The sequence below is a fragment of the Rhagoletis zephyria genome, unplaced genomic scaffold (genome assembly GCF_001687245.7).
Source record: "Rhagoletis zephyria isolate East Lansing unplaced genomic scaffold, Rhagoletis_zephyria_1.1 Rzeph_scaffold_03720, whole genome shotgun sequence".
Classification (NCBI taxonomy): domain Eukaryota; kingdom Metazoa; phylum Arthropoda; class Insecta; order Diptera; family Tephritidae; genus Rhagoletis; species Rhagoletis zephyria.
This window is the reverse complement of record NW_016160803.1, coordinates 628-12,200: the sequence shown is the minus strand read 5'-3', so window position 1 is coordinate 12,200 and position 11,573 is coordinate 628. Positions and strand designations below refer to the sequence as shown.

The 11,573-nt window shown below is 37.7% G+C and overlaps 1 long non-coding RNA gene across 1 annotated transcript; it reads right to left on the bottom strand.

The window, feature by feature from the left end:
* Nucleotides 1–862: 862 nt before the first annotated feature.
* Nucleotides 863–1,334, bottom strand: LOC108369518 (uncharacterized). Its single transcript, XR_001848523.1, has 2 exons — nt 1,037–1,334; nt 863–945 (listed from the first exon to the last, which is right to left on the bottom strand). It is a non-coding gene; the product is annotated as an uncharacterized LOC108369518 (long non-coding RNA).
* Nucleotides 1,335–11,573: the final 10,239 nt, after the last annotated feature.

Below are 11,573 nucleotides of genomic sequence, written 5' to 3'. Positions count from 1 at the left end.
CGTTTATGATAGCCGTTTACGACGCTTTATCGAGCACTTTTTCGCTTTAAATTGTGCATCGCCTACGAACAGTCGTAAACGGATCGAAAAAGCATTCGTATTCGAATATTTTTACCTCCGTTTTTTAATTGTAAACGAGTCTCGTAAACGATTAATTTACGTTAAAAAAGTGTTTTTTTTACACTGCTTTATCTACTGTTTTTGAATGCTAAAAATAAAGGCAATCAATTAATTCAAATTATTGTAGTTCTTTTATTGAATGGAATTATAATTAATAAATATTTATAGTGCCGGATCAAAGTATTGGCACAGAGAATTTTTCGCAATGTATGCAAAGTTTTTTACTTGAATTTCTTTTCGCACATTTTTTTTAATATAGTTAGTATGAAGACCAACATTCAAATCAGATTTTTTAGAAAAATTCTAAGTATGCAGTTTTATATCCCATTATATTTTAGTATAACATAGTGCAAGCTTGAAGTTGCCAGAAAACCGCGTTGATTTTTGGCAATTTTTTCACGCAGTTTCTTCCATGCAAATTATGTGCGACATTTTTTTTTTTTATGGAAGAAACTGCGTATAAGAAATTGTCAAAAAACAAAGAGGTTTTCTAGCTATTCAAGCGTGCACTTTATTATACTAAAATTAAATGGGCTATAAAACTGCATACTTAGAATTTTTCTAAAAAATCTGATTTGAAAGTAGAACTTCATACTAACTATATTTTTATAAAAAACAATTAGAGAAGAAATCAAAATAAAAAACTTTGCATTCATGGCGAAAATTCTCTGTGCCAATATTTTTTCCCGGCACTATATATGTGAAGATATTTTCAGATAAATAAATATTAAAAATTTTTTTGCCGGTAGTGTGCATATTGGAAGTGCTTCTTTGAAACGGAAATAAAAACTTCTTCGTCGGAGTTAAATTTTTGACGAAAAGCACCTAAGAAAATAAAGTGAAAGATTAAACTCCATTGGAAATCGGAAAATTTAATTAAGTAAAAAGTGGTAATAAATAATATTATTATCCGTACTTCTTATTGCCGCAGTCGTTGCCAAACCAATAGCGCTATAGGGGAATTAAACGTTTAAATCCTTTAGTGTTGCTCCGCGCAGCCTGTGAAAGAATTGCAAAACTCGTTAAATTAATTTGTATTTTTGAATTACATATGTAGTAGCTACTTACAAGAAGTTTAATTATAAAAGAAGGTGGTAGATCGTCCTTTGCGTTTGCACCAGTCTGCCAATAAATCACATACTTAATAATTTTCTTAAATTGAATATTTAACAAACTACTTACTTATAAAATATTGTGATTGAAGAAAAATTGTCAACAAAACTAAAATTTTTTCTTGTGCTGACAAATTACTACAAGCCTCTTTCTATTATATTTTTTTGTTTTATCGTTTACGAGCTTTTCTCTAACTTTTTGGCGGTACGAGAATCCCTCGTAAAACATAATGTTCGTAAAATGTACGTTTTCTTGCTGGCTGGGTAGTTGAATAAGAATAGAAAATAGTATGCGTACCTATCTGTTTCAGATATCGATAGTGAAATTTTATTTCAAAAAATGCATATACAGGCATGTTCTGCAATCGTACGATCTCAAATCGGTACGATTTACAAAATCTATTTCGGAGGATTTATAACGAAGAGGGAAAAATTTGGTGCTAAATCGATGGATATAAGGTAAATGATGTGTCTCCAGCAGTTTCCATTTGAAACATTTAATACTTTGATTACAAATATACAACGATACTTTGCAAACCGCACCGATTTGAAATCGTACGATTTGCAGAACATGCCGGGATAGCAAGGCGAATTTATATAAGGTGGTGTTACTAGCTCTGCTGATTTTGTGCATGTGTTTCGCCGCACGGCTTCTGATATAAAATTGAAAAATTTTGTTTGAACTTCTACACACACTCTTACAGATTTTGACAGTTTATGCCGCCAAAGCAAAAACAAAATACATGTAAATTTTTGTTTTTGTACTCCTGCTATTACCTTATATTAATTCGCCTTGCCGGATAGTAGGCGAAGTTATCGGTGACGATATGTATTTAAGTTTATTTATTTATTTTTAATACAAAAACGAATCCTCGTTGATCAGTGGATCTATTTCTGCATCTGACATTGCTATGTACAGTATGTCCGAACCATGTGTGGCTGCTGTTACTCTTATTTCGAACTCCGTACGTTGGAACACTAAGGGCCGGTTACTCAATGTCTGGTTAACACTAATCTCCGTTTAAACATCATTATCGACGTGTTCGGCTCCATGCATATAACATGGAGTCGGTAACGTCGATAACGATGTTTTACCGGAGATTAGTGCTAACCAGACATTGAGTAACCGGCCCTAAGTCTAGTATTTCTTTCATAGTTAGGGCCGGTTGCTCAAAGCCTGGTTGACACTAATCATTGGTTAACATCGTTATCGACGTTTTCGACTCCATGCATATAACACAGTGTCGGTAACGTCGATAACGATGTCTAACCGGGGATTAGTGTCAACCAAGCTTTGAGCAACCGGCCCTTAGAGAAGCAGTTTCTTCGGGCATGGCACGAAGCGTCATTGCCATGCTCTCTGCGAAAGTGCTAAAAGCATCAACTGTGGGTTTACTGATGTTGACAGTTTTGTCAATAGCTTCATCGAATTTGTCTGTATTTATTTCATCTTCATGTTTCCTTTTCCGCGAAGACGACGGAGTGCAGATGTCAGAATCAAAAGACTTGGAAGTTATTGCGTCATCCACATAAATTGACTCATATAGGATGTTCTGAAGACAAATTTAAATAATATAATTTAACAGTTTAGGCTCAATATACATATTTTTAATGCTATTAATTGTTTCTTTGCTTCTTGCAGCAACCGAAGACGAGTGGTTGGATATTGGTTCAGCATTTGACAAATTGTGGCAATTTCCGCATACTATGGGTGCTCTAGATGGGAAGCACATTCGCATAAAAGCCCCAGCAAAAACTGGAACACAATTCTATAATTTCAAGGGATTTTATAGTGTCATCCAGAGTTGGGCATTATTCGAATCAATTGTTATTTAGATAATTATTCGAATAAAATTTTATCCGTAGTATAATTATTCGCAGATAACTTATTCACGAATAAATAATTCGTGAATAAATTGCTTGCGAATAATTTATTCGTTATTTTATTCGTTATTTTAAATAATGAATAAAAACTAATTTTTAACACATTGAGCCACCTTTTACTTTTATTTCTATTGTCAAGGATTGTAAGTTAGCTGAATTTTGTTTACTATTTTATCAAGAATACTAGCCCATTCCCTATGGTTTCGCGGCCCCTGATAAGATTTTTTGCGTTGGCCAATGCAAGAATAGCGTTGAAAACCAATTATGGGTAAAGTAAAAATTCTCACACATATTTCTGCCAAAAAAATAGCGCTCTGATGCTATATGCAAGAAAAAATTCCTTTCAATGTCATGAGCTTTACCTCCACTTGTGAGATCTTTTCTAAGCGTGCGTAATCTTCTTCTATGATCTTGTCCGATGCGTCAACCTCTAGCCTTATGTCATGTAGGCCAACAAAAGTCCTTATAAGGATGCTGAAGAGCACAGATGTCCGTCCTCGATGTAAAAATTGGCATTTGATATAGGAATTGGAAGGATGTGGTCGAAACTTTCCTTGCTGATTCGCCACTTTTAAAATCTCCAAGAGCTGGTTTCCTTGAGTCTTACTGCTGCAGCAATGGCCGCCCGAGCAATTTCATCAAGCGGAGGTAGATGCAAGGTCGCATTTAGGGTATATGACGACGTGGGATATCGTAAATTCGTATAATATAAACATAAAAAACAAAGGAGTCCAGACATATGGGGTTTCTAGAGATTTCGACTGCAGCACCATTATGAATTGCAACCTGATTGTACAATAAGTAGGGATTTTCTAAATAACTCAACTGTAGCGCCACCTAGCGGGTCCATTTTTCGCATAAGTATTTTTCATCATGCAGGAAGAACACATTTTGAATTTGAATGAAATCAGTTCATAAATACGGCTTTTATAAATAACTCGGCTCCATCGCCACAAAGGAGTTTTCTAGTAGCCTTTAATAGGACTTAATGCGAATGGAATAACCTCCGAAAATTTGATTTAAATCTATCTAGGGGTTTGAGTTAAATCACAACAACGAAAACGGTTATCATTTTATACATAAATATATGTACATATCTATATACATAAATTACTTGTTTTATTATTATTTTATTCGTTATTCGAATAATTAATGAAGATAATAATTATTCGAATAACGAATAAAATAATTTATCCGTCATTCGACGAATAACAAGAAAAACAATTTATTCATTTGTTATTCTTCATTCGTATTCGTATTAGTATTTTTCATCATGCAGGAAGAACACATTTTGAATTTGAACGAAATCAGTTTATAAATACGGCTTTTATAAATAACTCGGCTCCATCGCCACCAAGGAGTTTTCTAGTAGCCTTTAATAGGACTTTATGCGCATGGAATAACCTCCGAAGATTTGACTTAAATCTATCTAGGGGTTTGAGTTAAATCGCAACAACGAGAACGGTTATCATTTTATACATAAATATATGTACATATCTATATACATAAATTACTTGTTTTATTATTATTTTATTCGTTATTCGAATAATTAATGAAGATAATAATTATTCGAATAACGAATAAAATAATTTATCCGTCATTCGACGAATAACAAGAAAAACAATTTATTCATTTGTTATTCTTCATTCGAATAAATTTTGCCCAACTCTGGTGTCATCCTATTTGCTTTGGTAGATGCGCATGGCAGATTTCTCTTCACGGATGTGGGCTGCAATGGAAAAGCATCAGATAGCACAATCTATCAAGAGGGTTACCTCTTCAACGGACTGAAAAATGGCTCACTAAATATTCCAAACCCATCAGAATTTGTTCCCGGACAGGGCACTAAAATCCCTTATTATTTTATAGGAGACGATGCGTTTGGAATAGATAAAAACTTAATGAAGCCATATAATCGTAACGTTAAGTTGACTGTGCCGCAAGAGATCTATAACTACAGGCTACATATGTCGCGCCCGAATGGTCGTGGAGTGTGCGTTCGGAAGACTGGCTAAACGGTTTAACATATTCCAAAGGCCAACTGAGGTGCTACCAAGCACGGTTGATCTTGCGGTGTTGGTATGCTGCGCTTTGCACAATTACCTAACGACAACAAAAACAACAATGCTACTATACGCCAAAGTGGATAACGTTCAACCGGAAACCTTTTCTTCAATTGGGTCACAAGTATATAATTCGTACAAATACGCAAACAGAATAAGGGACGAAGTTCGCGATATTGCATATCCGATGGAAATATCGATATTCAGTGGGAAAAAATAAGATTTTCCAATCGTGGTTTAACTTTGTAAGCTTCTTCTTCTTATTTGACGCTGTAACCGCCTAAGCGATTTCGGCCGAGTTCAGCAAAGCACGCCAGTCGTTTCTCCTTTGTGCCAACTGACGCCAATTGGAAATGCCAAGTGAAACCAAGTCCTTCTCCATCTGATCTTTATTTATTTTATTTTATTTATTTCTTACAGCTTATTAAGCCTAATTTATACATAATTCTTAAAACATACTCGTTATAGCCTTACCTAAAATATACAGTATAAGCTACTAATATGAGCAACCAATTTTAGTGATGAAAAATGTGGCCAAATTCCGAATCGTATCAATACATGCTATGGTATAAAAGCCGTTTATGCATATGAAGTGCGAAGCAAGCATCCAAACAGCGATGCACTGAATTCGATCTAGTGATGCGTTTCGGGATGAGCTTCGGCTTACGGATGCGTTTGGGACCGGTATAACCATGTTGGCGTGGGGAAACAGTATACTTTGTACGCATGTGCATTGCGATTGTTAGACCGGAAGATTGCCCATGTATCACTAAATTGGAAGGCTCCTACAATAATAAATTTTTTTTTTTTGAATTCATTCATATGGCTGGATTTAACCTCATTTGGCAATTCATTATAACATTTTAATCCTTTGTAATACAAGTTACATTTATCTGCTTCGGTTTTGTAAGCAGGTAGATTAAAGTCATTTCTATTACGAGTATTTATGGAATGTACATTATTGACATACTTAATGTTGCTTTTCAAGTAATCGGGTAAGTTGCCATCTATAACATTCTTGATAAATTTCATTGTATAATAAAACAGCTGTTGTTTAATGCTCAGCCAGTTTAGAGTAGATAGCATATCTCTGATAGGGGTGTCATAGCGTTTAGCAAGAATGAATCTCATAGCACGGTTTTGTTGTTTCTGCAATTTATAAATCTGACTATCTCTCATTGTGAAAAATATGGTGGGACAGTAAATGAAATGAGGTTCAATTATGGATCTATATACCATGGCCTTGTACCTTTTACTTAAGTATTTGCACGTTCGTTGCGTAAAGTATAATTTTTTGGCTATCTTTCCCACCGTGTAATCAATTAGGGTACTCACAGTTCTATATTATCTACTGTGTTAATTTTGCCACCTGGTAACTTTAAAACATTTTACCATGTGGTAACTTTGTTTGTTGTTGGTTCCCATACTAATTAGAGATAACACTTTTGGGCAAAATTACTAGACTTTGTCTCATGTTTATGTTCTGTGTTAAACTGGCATCTATCGCTGCTTGTAGTTACATACATACATGAATTTCGCTTTGGGCGCAGCGGTGCTTGTACATAAGTTTCTCTTTGCGCCTGCCTGGAGCTGGCAAAGGTTATTTTTATTTTTATTTTTGCGCTGTGCTAGCTGAGTATAAAAAAGAGAAGAGAGAATAGAGAGAAATATGTATGTGGTTTGTTGATGCTCTCTAAACACAAACGCGTGAAAGGCAAACGGTCTAGCAATGCGTGGTATTGTTGATCAACTTAATACTTTATTTAAACATAAGGGTTGCTCACAGTTCGAGTGTGTTATCTTGTTAAAGTTGCCACCTTTTAACTTTAGAAGTAAACTGTGAATACCCTAAATGTGTTCATTAAAGTTCAATTTGTCATCGATTTTTATTCCTAGGTATTTGAATGTATTAACACTTTCAATTGGTTCATTGTTTATATTTAGGTTCTGCAACTTGGTGCTCTCAAAATTACGTCTTGATATAACCATAAATTTAGTTTTATCGACGTTCAATTTAAGTCGGTTTAAGCACAGCCAGTTATATACCTCGTATAAATCATCTTGCAACTTAGTGGATATTTCAGAGATATTATCTCCACTAAGCATAAGCAGCGTATCATCGGCAAATAATTTTATATCACAGTTTTTAAGGCAATCAGTAATATCATTAATATAAATATTGAACAAAATAGGAGCTAACACATATCCTTGTGACAGCCCGATTGATACTCTTTTTCTATCAGACAGTGATGATCCGATAGCTGTTCTTTGATTCCGATTCTTAATAAACTCTTCAAACTATTTTAGTTCAATACCGGTAATACCTACATTGCACAGCTTTTTTAGTAACAGATTTTGGTCGATCGCAATAACCAAGTTCAGAGCACTTTCGCAGGAATGCCTTTTACGAAAACCAGATTGCTGTGGAATAATTTTATTATCTTTTAAGTACTGTACAAGTTGGTTTTTCGCCGCTGTTTCTAGTATTTTTTTGTCACATGGTAATGTATTTATGGGTCTAATCTCATCAGCTCTGATAGTATTTTTTATTTTCTCTATTGGTACAACAATCGACGTTTTCCAGAAAATGTGCTGACTATTTGCTTGATGACAGGAGATACTTCGCCTTGTCTTCGTTTACCACCAGACCCATTCGCTTTGCTTCCTTATCCAACTTGGAAAAGGCAGAACAGACTTTGGGGTTTTTGATACCAATGATATCGATGTCATCGGCATAAGCCAGCAATTGCACGCTCTTGTAGTAAATTGTTCCTGAGCGGTTCAGTTATGCAGCTCTTATTATCTTCTCCAACATCAGATTAAAGAAGTCACATGAAAGGGAGTCGCCCTGTCTGAAATCCGGTTTGGTAGCGAACGGCTCGGAGAGGTCTTTCCCAACTCTGACGGAGCTGGTGGTATAGCTCAACGTCATTTTACACAGCCGTATGAGTTTTGAGGGGATGACAAATTCAGACATAGCGGCGTATAGGCAACTCATTTTAGTGCTGTTAAAAGCGGTTTCAAAGTCGACAAATAGGTGGTGAGTGTGGATCCTTTTCTCGCGGGTCTTTTCCAAGTTTTGGCGTGTTGTGAATACCTGGTCTATGGTGGATTTGCCAGGTCTAATGCCACACTGATAAGGCCCAATCAGTTCATTGACGGTGGGCTTCAGTCTTTCACACAATACGCTCGATAATACCTTGTAACCTATGCTTAGAAGGCTGATCCCGCGGTAGTTGGCGCGAATGGCGGGGTCACCTTTCTTGTGGATTGGGCAGAGCACACTTAAATTCCAGTCGTCGGGCATGCGTTCATCTGACCATATTCTGCACAAGAGTTGATGCATGCACCTTATCAACTCCTCGCCGCCGTACTTGAATAGCTCAGCTGGCAGGCTGTCAGCTCCAGCGGCTTTGTTGTTTTTCAGCCGCGTTATTGCTATACGTACCTCGTCATAGTCAGGCGGTGGAACGTCGACTCCGTCATCATCGACAGCGGGCTCAGGTTCTTCTTCTCCACAATTTCCGCGCTGCTGCCATTCAGTAGGGCTGAGAAGTGTTCCCTCCATAATTAAGTACGCTCTGAAGATCGGTTACTAGGTCGCCATTGTTGTTTTTACAGGAGTACGCCTTGGTCTTGAAACCTTCCGCAAGTCGCCTAACTCTTTGGTATACTTTTCGGGCATTCTCTCTGTCGGCCAGCATTTCAAGCTCTTCGCACTCACGTATTTCTGCCTCTCTCTTCTTGTTGCGGCAAATACGTCTCGCTTCCCTCTTCAGATCCCTATAGCGGTCCCACATAGCGCGCGTTGCGCCCGATCGCAGCGTGGCCCTGTAGGCGGCATCTTTTTTCTCTGCAGCTTCCTGACACTCCTCATCGTACCAGTTGTTCTTTCGGGCTCGCTGAAATCCGACTACTTCTTCGGCGGCGGTACTTAATGAGCGGGAAATGTGGTTCCACTGCTCGCATATGTCGGTTTGTTGAAGAGTGCTCTCTGAGAGCAGGTGTGAGAGTCGAGTAGCGAAAGCGCTGGCTGTCTGTTGTGATTGCAGCTTTTCGACGTTAAGCTTTCCTTGCATATTTGGGCGCACATTTTTTGCTGCACAGAGGCGGGTGCGTATCTTGGCTGCAACAAGATAGTGGTCCGAGTCGATGTTTGGGCCTCGGAGTGTGCGTACGTCTAAAACACTGGAAGCGTGCCTTCCGTCTATCACAACATGATCGATTTGGTTTCTCGTTTTTCGATCCGGAGACAGCCAGGTAGCTTGATGGATCTTTTTATGCTTGAACCTAGTACTGCATACTACCATGTTTCGGGCCCCGGTGAAGTCGATCAGCCTCAATCCGTTGTCGGGCGTTTCGTCGTGGAGGCTGAAATTTCCGACGGTGGTTCAGAAAATCCCTTCCTTGCACGACCTGGCATTGAAGTCGCCAAGCACGATTTTGATGTCATGACGGGAGCAGCGCTCGTACGTGCGCTCCAAGCGCTCATAGAAGAGATCCTTGGATGCCTCATCCTTCCTTCCGTCGGGGCATGGGCGCAGATAAACGAGATGTTGAAGAATCTCGCTTTGATGCGGATTGTGGCTAGACCGGGGTGAACGACAGTACTCGGCGACGGAGTCTCTCTCCCACCACAAATCCAACTCCGAATTCGCGCTCCTTTACATGGCAGCTGCTACCCATTGCTGGTACGGGGGTGGTTTCGCAACCAAATATGTATACGTTTATATAGCGAACCGCTTGTTCCAAGCAGACACCCGCTTGCAGCCGCCCGTACTGGTGAACAGACGCTGCAGACTTCAGTGAGCCCTTAAACCGAATAAGTCGGAGTGGCCCCACCGAAGCTCCCTCTCTTTCTTCCGTGACCCAACGCTCCACTCGGATTGGTTACCGCATCTTCCACATGGGTTGCTCACGTTGCCCAGAGTGCGCGAACGAGGACGCAAGAGTAGGGATTGAGTATAGCCGTGCAACTGTAACTGCATACCCAGGACAACGACTATATCCCATTGCACTCCTTAACTTTTAAAAAATAATTAAATAAATGTTATTTACTAAACATTTGCTTGATTTTTTGTGCGGTTAGTCTGGAAGGAACTTTGCAAAAACTTAATTGGTTTCGCTAGCTCCATTATTTTCATGCAATATTCTATGAGTTTCGTACTAGAGACGAAATGAAAAGAATGCGTTCAGATTATCCAGCCCCATATTATCCGGAAACAACTTTCTAATGGACAAGTGAATAGAAAAATGTATTCCGAATGTTCGGAATGTGAATAAAGAAACTCTCACCGTGTGTTAACCTTGTTACGGTAATTTTCCAGTTTACGAACACTTGGGAAAATCATTGGTAATCATAAAATTATTTCGTCCGTTCTTCAAAGTACCAGCTCTAGTCGTACTAATAATTCGGACTTTGTACAAAAATTATAAAAATTCCCACAAACTTTCCCTCCCAGTTCCAAGCATTTTAATTTTAATTTCTAGATTAATTTGTTAAGTTTGATAGATTATTAAATTCTAGTATAATAAAGTGGAAGTTTGAAGTTGTTAGAAAATCGCATTGATTTTTGATACTTTTTTTGCTGTATCACGCATTTTCTTCCGTACAAAGTAATTTTTTATATGGAAAAGAGTGCATAGCACCGTTAGCAAAAAAATTATCAAAAATCAACGCGATTTTTTAACAACTTCAAACTTGCACTTTACTAGAATTTAATAAGCTATAAAATTGCATACCAAAAATTAATCTGGAAATTAAAATTAAAATGCTTGGAACTGGGATGAAAAGTTTGTGGGAATTTTTATAAAATTTGTACAAAGTCTGAAACTTAGATTTACATGGTATTTATTAGATAAAGAGCTATACTTTTATATAAAGTTAATGAATGTATACATATTCAGCCTTAAATATGGCACAAGAACATTTTCAAATAAAAATTGTATTTTTCGTTAAACTTTTGATTCAACTAATCGCCTGTGAAAGTTGAACAATGCAAACATGGGGTGGATTCCAAAACGTCAAAATACAAATCATCAGTCTCTTTTATTTCTAAACCGCACTAGAGGAAACAGTCTAACTTGCGCAACTTATTAGAAAAGTAGCATCTAACCAAGGTTGCGCACATTTGACATAACAATCTACTGAGGTTTAGAAATAAAAGATACTAATGCTTTTTATTTTGATGTTTTGTAATGCGCCCATGCTTTAAGCGGCAAGTGAACGACTTCGTTCGAAAATGGGGGGCCTACGCAACCTTCCGTTGCAAGGGGGACAAAAACTCAAAATGGGGTATGTCCCTTTCAATGGGGTACGTCTCGCAACCCTACCTGGCACCCAGAGCAAAGCAAGCTCATTATGTTTGCCCACATAATTTGGTCGAGACTTGTA